The sequence below is a fragment of the Onychostruthus taczanowskii genome, unplaced genomic scaffold, assembly GCF_017590055.1.
Source record: "Onychostruthus taczanowskii isolate IOZ18803 unplaced genomic scaffold, ASM1759005v1 scaffold285, whole genome shotgun sequence".
NCBI classification, from domain to species: domain Eukaryota; kingdom Metazoa; phylum Chordata; class Aves; order Passeriformes; family Passeridae; genus Onychostruthus; species Onychostruthus taczanowskii.
This window is the reverse complement of record NW_024500184.1, coordinates 73,887-87,874: the sequence shown is the minus strand read 5'-3', so window position 1 is coordinate 87,874 and position 13,988 is coordinate 73,887. Positions and strand designations below refer to the sequence as shown.

The window sequence follows — 13,988 nt, the reverse complement described above, 5'->3', positions numbered from 1 at the left end:
TCAGCATATATCTGCTTTAGACTGTTCTGATGTATTTTACTTAGCCCCACCCCACTGATCAATGCGGTTTGAAGAAGACTGAAGCTACACACCTCTAAACCCACAAAGGGGCTATTACAATCCCTTCTAATGTGGGCTATTTTTAAAAACATTAGTGTCTCTGGCTTTTACAAGACTGATACTTAATTGAAATTTAGTTCTAGAGGAAAGATCCAGAGTTACACTAGTCACTTCCATCCATCCTGTCTACCTCAAAACCATAAAGGAAATGAAAAAACCCCAAAATAAATGGTGGGACTTAAAACTAACAAAACAAGGAGCCATAATATATATGAATATATTAGAATGAGGAAAATACTTCTATGCAAACCGGCATTTTCTTATCTGAGTGTGTAAAAATGCTCAGGCGAAGACAGTGCAGAAACCCTCCATATAAGCTACATCGAACCTTAAAAGATAGTGCCATCATTTAACAGTAATGCTGAACACTAATCGTACACAATTCACAATTTTAAGTCAGACTAAGCTGTTAGTCTAAACAATAGAAAACTAAATTTTTTTCAGTCACTATGCACAGCTTAACACAAGTTTTATGTTTTACTGAATGGTACAGCGTATATATATATATATATACACATATCTAAGGTGAAAGCTGAATCCAACGCTGAATGAACACTGAAACAGCTGGCCAGTTCCGACGCTTTCTATTAAAAACAAACAAAACCAAATAGCCAAACCAACACTTTATACTATACAATTGTTGTGGATCACTATGTGAAGAGGCAAGGGAGACAGAGAAAGAAACTGACTTCAGAAGTTTGCCAGGTTGTTTTCATGGTTTAGTGGCCAAAGACCAAAATCCATCGAAATACTACTGAGTAAAACCAACAGGGTCAATTTAGAATGCTGCTGGTGACTGTCCTTAACTCACAGAAAATAAATTAACTCAAAGAGGAAAAAAAAAAGTTAAAATGCTCTGATTGTTTCTGTAAAGACAGACTTACAAAACTCATATGCCATGAGATCATGCCATTTAATATCCAAATCAAATGGGACTTCTATTATTCTTCACATCCTGCAGCCATTTTGAAAGGAAAGCACTAAGTCTTTATGTCTGATCCATAAATTGATGCTTCATGCAGTGCCTATGAAAAGCTAATAATAACCCTAAAAATCACACCTTACATGCACAAAGTAGCAGTTTTAAGATCAGCCTGTGACCGATAGTTTCTGAAGAAGTATCAGGCTTTCATGTAAAACAGGTATCACTACTTATTCTGAGCAAGAGAGAAATCTTAAAAATTCATCTTAATTCATAAATCATGAGACCTGCCCCAAAATGAACACAGGGATATGCCATTATATAAAGGGTTATCTCTCCATTTCAGAGAAGTCGCAATTCCTGTCCAAGTGACCTACAAATCAGCACGTCAGTTTAAAAAAGTATAGCTAAAATAATATGTACTTGCCAACAAAGCCAGCTTGGAAGTCAGGAAGTATAGATAACACCACAACCACCACAGGAAGGTGTTCAGTCTATTAACGCTCATTATCACATCAATCACAAGAGACCAAAGGTTGCGGGAAAATGGATTTCCAGAAATTCCTCAAAAAAAAAAAAAAGACGACCTATGTTTACAGCTTCAAGAGGTAATCTGTCACTAGGAATCCACATAGCTCAGGCAGACAGAACCAGGGATGCTTCACAAAGCAGCTGCTGCTTGAGGTTTTATAACAAGCCAGACTGTACTTAAAGCCATCTAAAAGCTGTAACTATCCTCAAGGAATTTTGATTACTCAAACCCTAACTGCTTTCTAATTAAGCGTATTTAATTTCTAAGCTTCCTTCCTTCCTCCAAGCTTACTTCCTTCTTGGAAATATTTATGAGACTCAAAAAACACCAGACACTTCTAAGAGAAGCACTTGAAAATATGTAATGTTATATGAACAGAACATTATGTTATATGTAACATTAATGTAATGTTTCACCATCTAACAAAGTAATTTCTCTACTGTATACTTATTCCTCTGCCTCTAGAAGGAGGCTTATCCTTGTAGTTTTGATAGTGCCCTCAGAACAAAACATATACACAAAAAAAAGAAAACAAAACAGGTACAAAGTTTAAAATTACTGAAATACTTAACTAGAGGCACCAAATATTTGCTTGCAATAACTGAGTGCTTTCTGGTACTTTCTTAAAACTGTAAATCAATTTCTCTGGAATAATTCAGAATTTTGTAACAGCTATCGAGTAGTTTTAGTTCAAAAATCTAATTAATTCACACACAGTAATGTCTTTGCACTCAGCGTTTGCATTTTGAAATCAAACCTTCCAGACTGGTCACAAACAGTGCTGCTTCTCTAATCTAGACAGTTCTTGCTAATACAAGAATAATTGATTAAAAAAATGACCAAAAAGGCTATTTAATTTCACATAACTGTGTGAATGCTAATCCTTCAGACAAGCAGCATGGGAACAGTATCTCCATTTGGTGTACTCACTTATAGATGTGCATATCTATCTTTCTCCTCCGCCAAAAATATTTATCTATTGACTTTACTTGAAGCACTACATTTCCAGACACATAAACAACATCCAAACAATTATTTTGAATACTCAACTTCTAGGAAGTTATCTCAAATTTTCATCATCCACACTTGCATTCTTATTTTGCTGCACCAACATATAGATAATCTGTTCAGAAGTTACATGCTTTGAACAGTATATTCTACATGTCTCTGAAAGTAACAGCATGCAGGAAGCATAAATGTTATATTTCTATAGAAAAGAGGGTGTAAGAAAAAATACCTTAACTCCCAATAGTATCCAACTTCTTGGGAAGGCTGTGGTTTCCCTTTCCCTCTCTGCCCCTCTCTGACAGAACGGATCACTAACGACAGACCTATAATCCCACACAGTTCTCCTACCTGGTAGTAGAACTACAACTATGTGTAGAACTATGCCTTCAGAATGCCTCAGCAGTAACAAGCAGCCACCAGCTGGCAAACCCCTAGTCAGCCTAAAACAAGCACGAAAACTGAGACTGGGAATTATTCCCCTCAGTCCTGCCAAAACACTTGGCAGCCTGCTTTCCTTTGTGCCTCAGTTTCATCATCCGAGAGATGAAAATTATGCCGATTTTTTTAGGGAAAGCATCAGAGCCCCACTACAGGGATGACTGGCACCCAGGACCACATGGGAAGTAACTAGACGGCCACTGTACCCGCTTCTCCCTAATTCCTCAGGGAATCCCCTCCAGTACTTGGACCAGCAATAAGACAAAGTGTGCGTATCTTTCAGGGCAGCAGTTTTCTACCATCTACAGGCAACAAGAACCGTCACTTGCGGTGACGGCGACAAAACGCAAATCTCTTCATCAAGGAAATGCGTGCCGGTGGCACAGCCGCGCTTATGTGACAATCGAAAAGCCGAAAATCTCGAGTCCCGCGAGGGTCGCGACACCTCTGCCAACTCGGACGGGCAGCACTAAGCACCACCGCTCAGGGGAAGAGCGCAGATAACCTTCAGCCTGACCCTCCGCGCCACGCCGGGGGCAGGGCTGCGGAGGGGGCCCGGCGCCGCGAGGGGCTCGGCACCCCCGGGCCGCGCAGCGAGCGGCCCCGGGCGAGGCCATGTTGCGCTCTGAGCGTCACCGCCGGGCAGCTCCGCCGGCGCAGGGAGGCTGGAATAGACGAGACACCGCCGCGGGGCACGGCTGGCGATCGGCCCGGGAACCGAGTGGCGCAAGACTGCCGCTCACCCGCCCGCCCCGGCCCGTCTCCCGGTCAGCCCTGAACGAACGCCCCCCCCGCCCCCGCCCGGGGCGCACGGCCCGGAGGAAAAGGACGGCCCAGCACAGTCCCCGCCGGCGGACGGCCCTCAGGGAGAGGAGGCGGGGGAGGTGGAGGAAAAGGAGAGCCCCGCACACAGCCGCACGCCTCGGCTCTTACCCGGCACTGCCGCCTACGCTCCGCGGCCCCTGCCCCTAAATAGCGGCACAGCCGCCTCGCGCCATCGCGCCGCCGTCCCGCACGCGCGGCCCCGCGCCCGGTCACGCTCCCGCCCCGCCACGCCCCAGCCCCCGCGCGCCCTTCCCTCCTCCTCCACCCACACCGCCATTGGCCAGCGACTCTCATGACGTCATCACACGGGGGAGGGCCTGCAGGAAGGGGCGGGGCTTCCCGTAACGCGGCGGCCGGTGCCAGGATCCCGGGGGCGCGGGGGGCGCGCGCAGGGGGTGGGAGCGGTGGCGGGGGCCCTGCGGGGGCGGTGCCCCTCCCCCGCATCGCTCCAGCCCCTCCGCCGGCCGTGCCTGGCGGCCCCCGCAGGGCTGTCCCGTCAAGGTGTGTTCTAGCTCTGGGCGGCAGCCGCAGGACGCCCGGCTGAGGACGGCCGGACCCTACCCGGGCCGCAGCCGGCCAGGCCTCTGGAATCTTCTCCTGGCCCTTGCCCGGCCGGGCCTGCGCGGGCGGCGCGGGGGGGTGTTGTCCTGGGCAGGCCTGAGGAGCCAGCGGCCTTCCCGGCGTTTCGCAAGACTCCCTTGGGAGTACGGGCGGCTGTAGAATGCTCTTGTCAACAGCTGCCGTGCGAGCAAAGCGCTGCGATCCAGAGCAGTCTCGATGTTTCAGTCCCTGAAAATCGGTCAGGATTCCAGCCCCTGAGAAGGGTGTTCGTGGAAGGCTGGGTTGCTGAGGAATGGTCCTCAATATAGATCGTTGATACGATCATGACCCACCTTATCCTTGGACATTTCTTCATTCAGTAGCTCTGAAAAATTACTTTTGTAAATCAGAATAATGTGATCTAAGATGCTTTCTTCATTCCAGGTTAAGTTTTTTTTCTAGTTCATGAGTAAGAAAGAACAGTGCCATGCCACAAACTTGGTGCTGAGAGTGTTAGAGGAGGCTAATGATACAAGGCATCAACTGATGCATGCCTGAGTTTCTTCCTGCCAAATGCGTTAGGGTTTTGCCCCCTTAGTTCTTAAGTTATATTTGGGCTCAAGTAGGATATGAGGTATGTTACACTAGTAGTTACACCTTTTGATGAGTGAGCAGATTGGCTAGATAAAAAAGACATTTAGTTTAATACCCTGTTTCAGGCACTGACGTGAGCTGCTAATAAGATTTGGAACTTTGGAGAAAGACTGTTTCTCATGGATTTAGTACCAGTCTCTGATTATGCTTGGTGTACTGTCTCAGATGGCTTAATATCCAACAAAAATGTTTCTAATTGTGAAAATGCTGTATTTTTTCTATGTAACAGAGTAAAGCTGCATGGACACTTAAATAGTCATTTAGTTGCTCTGTTTTCCTAACAACAAAGTTGTCTGTACTTACGTAATTTCTGATAGGTATTCATCTAGGCTGCAGATTAAATTCATTACTTGATGTTTCTTCTTGCAGCTGATGCTGTCTAGTAACCTCAGATACTGTAGATATTGCTGTTTTCTCCCATTGGTGCTGTCTCACTCAACAGACTCAGTCTTTTCCATTTCCTCCTACAGGACTTAGGGTGTTCACACCTTTCCTAAGGTATCAGGATAAATGACATCTGCAGAATAAGTTTCACGTTTTTTCAGTATGACAAAAGCATTACAGTTGGGCACTTTTGCTTTCTCACCAGATAATGGTTAGTTTGTTTGTGTCTGCATTCAGGGTTATAGTTTGAGACTGTACAAGCACATTTTGATTGTATAATTGGTAAATTTCAGCGTGCATGGATATGCCTGTTTCAGCATCCTCAAAAAATCAGTTTTTGGCAACAAAACTTCAAGTGGAACCTGGCTGTAACTAGAAGGACCGAAAAAATAATTTTTTTTCTCTTGTTTTAACATGTCTTCTGTCTCTTGTACAATCACTTGAGTTCTGCTGCTAAATAGACATTCCAGAAGTAGACTCTTCACTCTCCTCCCTCCCCCAGCCAACAGAAAGCTTCTTATGACTTTCTTATTCTGAAATCCTATAGCCTGAAGCAATTCCTGGTATATTGCCAGAACTTGTGGAACAACCTTCCATCTCCCTTCAAAACCAGTCCTGTGACAGGCTTCACTTAACATATGACATGCATTGTAACTCTTCAAATAAGCAAGAGACCTGTGTGTATTTCACAGACTATCTGTGGACTCTGTAAAACTGTGTACGCATATCCAAAGTTGTATCAAGAAACAAAATAATTTATTTGCAACAGTACTTAATTTTTCTGTATTGACACAAAGTACCATTTATTCATTAACAGTTTAGTTGCCAAAAATCTGATTGTTCTTAGACACCAGCTACTTTCTGGTACAAGCAGGTAGAAAGTTAATAGCATTACAACTGCCACTGGATAGAATCAGGACATTTGGTATTGCTAGTGAAGAAGAGAATTAAGCCATCCAAGCATGTTGTGAAGTGCCATTTCTGCACATGGATGATTTCCTGGACAGACTCTTTAGTTTGATTTACTGCTTCACAGTCTTCTCTACTGTTATATGGTTTTATATTGTGCCATGTATGTAGTATAGTACTGGTGTAATATAAACACCAGTTTATAAATGCATTTCCAAATACTGAGAGAAATTAAAAATTCTGACCACATTTTAAAAATGTTCCTGACAGCTAGCATTTTAATCTGCACATTGAATAAAGCATTATATTAAATGTTTATTTTATATATTTAATTTAATATTTGGTCATATATTCCCTAAATATATGAGGCAAGAATAAAAGAAAGCTAGTAATAGGAATAGGAAGGTCTTTGATATCAATTACCCTCTGGTTATGCACACTGCAATTTATATTCCAGCATAGTGCTCACATCAGGGCTATATGGGATATTTCCAAGCTCTCGTGATACGCAGTTAGAATATCAGCTGGTGAAGCATGCCTTCAGCATCCTCTTTCTGCTCCTTCAGAAAGAAGGAGGTGGCCTGGAAGTGTAGAGGTGGGCACCAGCATTTGAAAACATGTAGCTGTTAGCAAAGGTTGATGGCTGTTCAACCTTTGGTATGGGTTTTTTTTGGTAATGCATGACTCTCCGAACAGGGATGTTGGGAAAGGTTCTCACACTAAGAGAGAAGCTGAACAACAACACCCTTTAATGGCAACGTTCTGACCCATGCCAAGACATTTTATGTGAATCACTCTGTAGAACTATTTGCCTGGGAGGTTCAGTAAAACATATGAGCCTCTTGCTGAAGTGATAATGTTGTCTCAGCTTGTATCACTTCTCCTGAGCTTGAACTTAGAATCTCCAATGTCTAATGTTCTTTAACATGAAGAAGAGTCACTTAATTTTTTCTCCTTTTGGCCTGAGTGATGAGAACAGTAGCAGACTGTTGCATTGAAGCCACAGTCTTGTAGGTCAAAAAGTCATGGTGAAGTCCTCTGAAGAGGTAGGGAGGAGACAGCAGAAAGGAAAAAAATGGCTGATGTAACTTTTGGAAATGATTTAGTGACAGTTACAGCACTTCACAGCCTTTTAACTTGCCAAACATGAGTAGCTCAGTGGCAGCAAAAAATGGACTTTGTAATTCACTACTTCCTCTTGAGGGAGATGGGAGCATATTGGTTTTTTTTTTTTTTTTGAGAGCAGATAGGTGTTTGTAATTGGTGTGACAAAAAAGTAAAGTTCACTGAGCCACAAGCAGTCATCATGGTAACCTCGTATGTGCAGCTGGATGCTTGATGGCATCTCTTTACAAGAGAGTGAGTGATACATATTGCAACAGGACTGACCTCATTCCTTAGCATTGCTATGCTCAGTGAAAGGGCATAAAACCTGAGATTCTGGACAAGACCTTGAAAAATTCAGCCAGGGTCTGTAGAGCTTCATCAGGACTTCAGAACTTCAGGAGAATCTTGTGATCAGTGGAAGGAGCTAGGAATGGGGATAGCTGACTCCTCCACATGTGATAGGAAAGCTTTGGAATTGCTGAAGAGGGCTTGACCTAGTTCTTTCATTCTGATTATCAAAAATAAGAGTGGTAACACCACGAAACTGCAGCCTGGCATACAGAATAGAAAAGAGATTTGTTATAGCCCACTTTAAATTAATGGTACATCTAATGGAGGAGTGTGCCTAGCAATCTGCTTGCTTTTCTGCAGTGGAAATTGCAGAGCTAATGACATTTTAGACCTATACTGGAGGCTTTGACTGATGGAACATGTTGCTGGGGTGTGTTTTTTATGAAAAGGTAGTGGGTAGGACAATCAGAAGAAAAGTGGTCTGGTCTTCACTGGAGGAACAAGACCAAAGGTGAGATCAGAAAAAGGAAAACAAATATTAAATTTCAGTGAAGATAAAAATACCGTAAAGGATTAAATTGATCAAATATGGAAAATGGTTAAGTCAGAATGAGCAATGCAGTTCACTGAGAAGAAATGCTTGTTCAGAGCTAAGGTGAGGTGAAGGTGTTATGCTGCAGTCTCTTACACCACATGGGAGAGCTGTCCATGAATTTAATATGCTGTTTGCAGCTGCTGGAGCTAAAATGCATTTGGAGTAATTCTGCACACACAGACCAGAATGTGGATGTGTTCTTAAGGCAGAACTCTTGGGCAGTGAGTAAGACCAAACTAAGAGTAGCAGAAGACGATTAAAAAGAAAATGACTTCTCAGACTGACTGGAATGTTGTTTCCTACTTGGCCACAAAGGCTTTCATGAGCAATTTAGCCAATAAAAAATATGCCAGAAAATGTAAGTCAGTACTTTTTTGGCAAAGTTTTTTGCACAGCTATATGCACAAAATAAAGTTATGTGTGAAGAACAGCTGAGCTGGGCCTAGTTATTTGGGCTGACAAAAGGCATGCTAGCAATAGAAAAAGGCATTCTGAAGCCAAGGCTGTTGTTCAGTCTGCTCTGTTACAGGAAGCCAGTCTGTCTTACATCAGTGTAATTGTGGATTCCTTTCTGATGTCGACCTCTTAAAAAATACATGGGTGGCACTTCTGTCCTTTCCAGTGAGTGAGGGAACAGCTCTAGTCAGGCAAATTAGCTCTGGCCACAGTTATCCAGGTCTTCCCTTGAGTTTCGGGCAGGCTGTAACAAGATTCTAGCTGGTGCAGAGCAGCACCATGGAGGTGCCTTTTCAGGTTGTATGATGACTGGCATACAAGGTGTAGAAACACAAATAGAGCTTGTGTTCTTGGTCCTCAACTGCAGAGTGTAGCAGGCACAGCATAGGGGTGCCTAAATTGGTACTACACACACTGGTTGCTCCATTTAGCCTTAGCCTCTCCAGTCTAAGGCTAAAACTTGTCTGTGTAAGAGCTGATCTTAATGGAATGACTCTAAACACAAAGAGTGTGTATGAGTTAAGCTGTGGTTGGAAATGTTGGCTTTGTAATACTACAGCTTGTGACTTCTCAATAAAGGATGGTAGAGACATATTTAAGAAACAGTGAATATTTAGCCTAGAGAGGGGAAATATGCTATAGGCAAGCTACTGACCAGTCCTTTTTGTATTTTTCCATGTTATACCTAGTGTTCTACACTATACCACTGAAATCAATACAGTGAGATACCACTTGATTGCCAGGAAGAGAGCTATCATTGGTGATAGATAGGTAATTGTTTTGAAGTGACACATTTTAAAAAAGAGGCCTTGACAGCATTGTGCTTCAAGTTTTCTGCTTGAGCTGTTAGAAAACACAAAAGGCTTGAGCCTGTTGCTACAAGTAAAGACTGTGGAATTCACAGGGAAGTACATTCTCATCACTAACACTGAAGCTAAGTTAGTATTAGATAACCACTCACTGACTGCTGCCTTATTGTTAAATTGGCTAATGCCATTTAGAGCAATGTAGACATGGTAAAATATAGTCAGTCCTGAGTACTTTACTGACAATGTCACCAAAATGAATGCTTTGTGAGAAAGAGTAACAACTTTGTATGATGAAGGAATGAAGACCTCAGAATAAGAAAAATTGAAAAAGCAGCAACAAAATTCAACATGCCAGGTATATTTGTGTGTAAATGAGCAACTAAGAGATGCAGAAAGTGATGTAGGATTTTTTACTTGAAATTGTATAACACATTAAGTAAACAACAGAACAAAAGAGAACGAGGAGAATATTGGCTTTTGGTAATAATTTCTAATTGCTGAGACAATATACTAAATATATATATATAGATATCTATATATATAGTATAGCTTCCATCAGCTACAAGACTAAATAGTTAATATCTGGAGTGAAAAAGTACCTAGGAAACTTACACATTCACTAAAAAAGTCAATGAAATAGTAATGATTTGTATTAGCCAATTCATGTGATGACTTCCTATATGGTTCAAAGAGACAGGTAAAAATCTTTGCCCCATATATTTCACTGCCTTTGAGGATCTATGTATTTTAGACTTCTGGTCTTACTGATCTATCTTCTCTTCTTCCACTACCCTACCATTTATTTACCATTCTTTGCCATTTGTTAAGAGCTTTTCCTTTCTTTTATCTGCTTTTGCTCTTTTTGTCCTTTGACATTGCCAAACTCACATTCGTGTATTTTCCTGTTATTTCTGCTCCCTTTAGCAGAATACGTGTTGTATTTACAAGTTTTCCAGCAAAAGTCTGTCAAAATAATTCATTTTAAGAGTTATTTTAGGAGAAGATTAATTACATAAAAATACTTTTGTTCTCAATTTATATCATCACTCAGCTATATAACAAATCAAATTCTGCCAAAAATCCAAAGTGACAGAGTTCCTTACCAACATGGCGTATCAAGTGCTCCATAATCAGAATTTAGCAAACAAAAATGGTGGCAGATGTGCATAATGAAGACCAGTTTGTCAGTATTGAAACTCTTCCATAGTGCCAATAGCACTGAAATCTTGCTTAAAGAGATAAGCCAAAGACATTAGAATCCTAGCCTGAGAGCGTTTCCTTCACTGATCTGTGAAGCATTCTTTTTAGAGCCAAGGTCCCAGTGTAGAGATTGTGATTGTTACTTGAAATTCTGTTATGAATATTTGTAATCAAACTTTAACTTCCAAGAACAGAGCTTGGTATGTTTTGTGATTTCTTTTTCGTTTCGTTCTCTCACTCACATTTCCCAGACTGGAGTAGGAGTACTTGCTGGTGTATAAAAGTATGGAGAAAAATATAGATCTTCCCCAGAATCAGAGATCCTAAAAGATAAATGAGAATGGCAGAAAAATGTCAGTGGTAAGAGATGTAACATACCCGCCAAACTATTTGCATAAACATAGACTAGTGCTCCATCATTCTTTACTTTATCATTGTCTGCTCATTTATTTTCTACTTTCCTGTCTCTTTTATTTTGCCTTTCCTTTATTCTGTAATTGGAGCCACTTGTCATTCATTCTGTAAGGATTTACTTAAATGTATTTTGTCTGTAGTTAATTAAGCAGTGGGAGAACCCTCTTGAAGAGTTCTACATACTCAAGATCAGGTTCAAGTCACATAATCATCAGTATATTCTGAGAGATATAAACTTTTCGTATTTCAGTGCCCTTTTAAAACAGATCCTTTATGAAACTGCTTGCTAATATTTCCTCCAAAGTTATAGTTCATTACATATTACTTGAATTTTATTGTGTGACTATCCATGACAATCAGTATCAACTGAAATAATAATTCATTCACCAATCAGAAGAGGCATTAAAATTTTTACTATTAAGATAATTTGTACACAGTCCTTAACCATGTGAATAAATGTATTTCAGAAATGCTTATAAATTCATATATCACTCATTATTGCCTGCTAAACTTGATTCAACAGGAGTCATTAATAAATTACTTCCAATGCATTGGATATTATGAAAATTTCTCAGATTATGTTGATATTCTCCTCCAAGCTTCTAGTCACCTTCATAATGTAAATTGCATGCATGTCAACATGTAACATGTTGGTATAGAAAATATATGTAGGTTCTTTTAAACTAAATTTTTGAAAAACAGTAGTGTGGAATTGGACCATCTCATCTTTGTATGTGTTGAGTTCACTGTTCCCCCATAAGCTGATAAGTAGTAATACAAGCTTTGAGAGAAGGATAGACCCACAGCACCAGCAGAGTTTGCATTCTAAATTATTTACTAAATTATTTTACAATTCTATGATAATCAATGACTTTTATCACTAAAGATCTGGCCATTAGCCCATATGCTGTTCAATGCATTTACTACTTACAGAATTACTGAAATGTATTCAATGTCTTCTTAATTTTTTAAATGTTACATTTATGCATACCTTATTACAAGTTTAAATGTGCATCACAGATAACATACCTACTTTATACAGACTTAGATGACCATTAATGCCTGGAAATACAGCAATACATTCACAATAACCAACCATCTCCTTTGGAGTGGTTCCATGTTTAGTGTAAAGATGTATTCCATATGTCATTTTGAAAAAAGCTACCCTATAAGTGCCTTTGCCTTACCCTTCGTAGTGCTGGGAAAGCTTTTCAAATGTTGCCTAAGCCATGGTCTAAAGTTGCTTTGCAAATTGTTGGCAGCTCAGGGTTTTGTAGAACACTTGATGTTCTCAGGAATGACCTGGTAGTTGCCTGATCTCCTGCAGTGTTTTAAGTGCGCTGCCTTGTGCACTTTTCCTGCCTTGTCTTCTTTATATCTTTTTCCACTACATTTCTTTTCCCTGACTTTTGCCTCTGAATTTATTTAGTGTTGACCAGGGCATGTCTCACCATCCAGAGGCAAATTTGGTTAGATAGTTTGGTATCACAGCCTATGACTGGGGGAACCCTTGCTACTGACAGAAGTACTAGGAGCAGGTATAGACAGGGGAGAAAAGGAAGCTGTGAATAACAAGGTGCAATAGTTAGGAATTTATGGTGGCTGTATTCAGCACTGGTGAGGCCACACCTCAAGTCCTGTGTCCGGTTCTGGGCTCCTTGCTGTAAGAAAAACATTGAGGAGCTGGAGAGAGTGCAGAGAAGGGCAGTGGAGCTGGGGCAGATTCTGGAGCACAAGTCCTGTGAGGAACAGCTGAGGGAGCTGGGGGTGTTTATCCTGGAGAAAAGAAGGCTCAGGCTTATCACTCTCTGCAACTGCCTGAAAGGAGGCTGTGGCCAGCTGGGGGTAAGCCCCTTCTTCCAAGCATCCAGTAAGAAGACATGGCCTCAAGCTGTGCCTAAGTTGGTTCAGATTGGAATGCAGGACAAATTTTTTTATGGAAAGTGTTATAAAATATTGGGATGACTGCCCAGGGAGATGGTGGAGTCACCATTCCTGGAGGTGTTCAAGAAATGACTGGAAATGTCATTTAGTGCTTGTGACTCTTAGTGGCGATTGGTCAAAGATTGGACTTGATGATCTTAGAAGTATTTTCCAACCTAAATGATTCTGTGATTATGTGAAACTATCTCGCATACAGATGAGTTGTTGACGGTATGGTGGGGGGATCTTGTCCCCTGGGAAGCAGCAGTTCCTGGCTCCTGCTGAGTTCCTTCCAGCAAGTTCAACCACTGAGTTAGAAAAGAAAAACACGATCTGACATATAATCCTTGACAAATTGCTGACCCTTGTATCTGAGGGATGAGAGGAAATATTATCTGTGTTCACACAATTCTTTTCTCTGTAAGCAGCATTCTTTGTCCTCAGCCTTAAGAAAAAAAGTCTGAGTTGAAGACAGAAAGTTCAGTCTCATTTCTCTGTGTATGAAGTCCCTTTTACAGATGATTGAATTCAGCCATGTCTGGAGCAAATGTAATGATTGTTTAAAAATGTGAAGTCTTAAATTTTATCCAGCTGATTCTGTAGAGGAATTTTGCAGGCAGGAAGAAGTTAATTATTCAAAGCTAGATCAAGATCAGGATTAGGTTAATTGCTCACACACTGTAAACTTGATAACTCTAAAGTGGTAATTAACATACTTTTTTTTATAATTTCTGAGCATATGCAATGCTGTAAGAAGGTGTTTTCCCAGCCAGCTTAAGAAACAACCTTTTACCTGTTCATTATTCAATTACACTTTTCTTGAGAAAAGGAATATAAGCTAACATAATATTCCAATAGTTT

At 41.1% G+C, this 13,988-nt stretch overlaps 1 protein-coding gene across 2 annotated transcripts in view; it reads right to left on the bottom strand.

Annotated features, from left to right (window-relative positions):
* IL6ST (interleukin 6 cytokine family signal transducer) overlaps positions 1-4,088 on the bottom strand; it is a 33,119-nt gene extending 29,031 nt beyond the window's left edge. For both annotated transcript variants that reach the window (XM_041408006.1, XM_041408007.1), the window contains exon 1: positions 3,954-4,088. The gene's annotated coding sequence lies outside the window, so the exon portion shown is untranslated. The remainder of the gene's footprint in view (positions 1-3,953) is intronic.
* Positions 4,089-13,988: the final 9,900 nt, after the last annotated feature.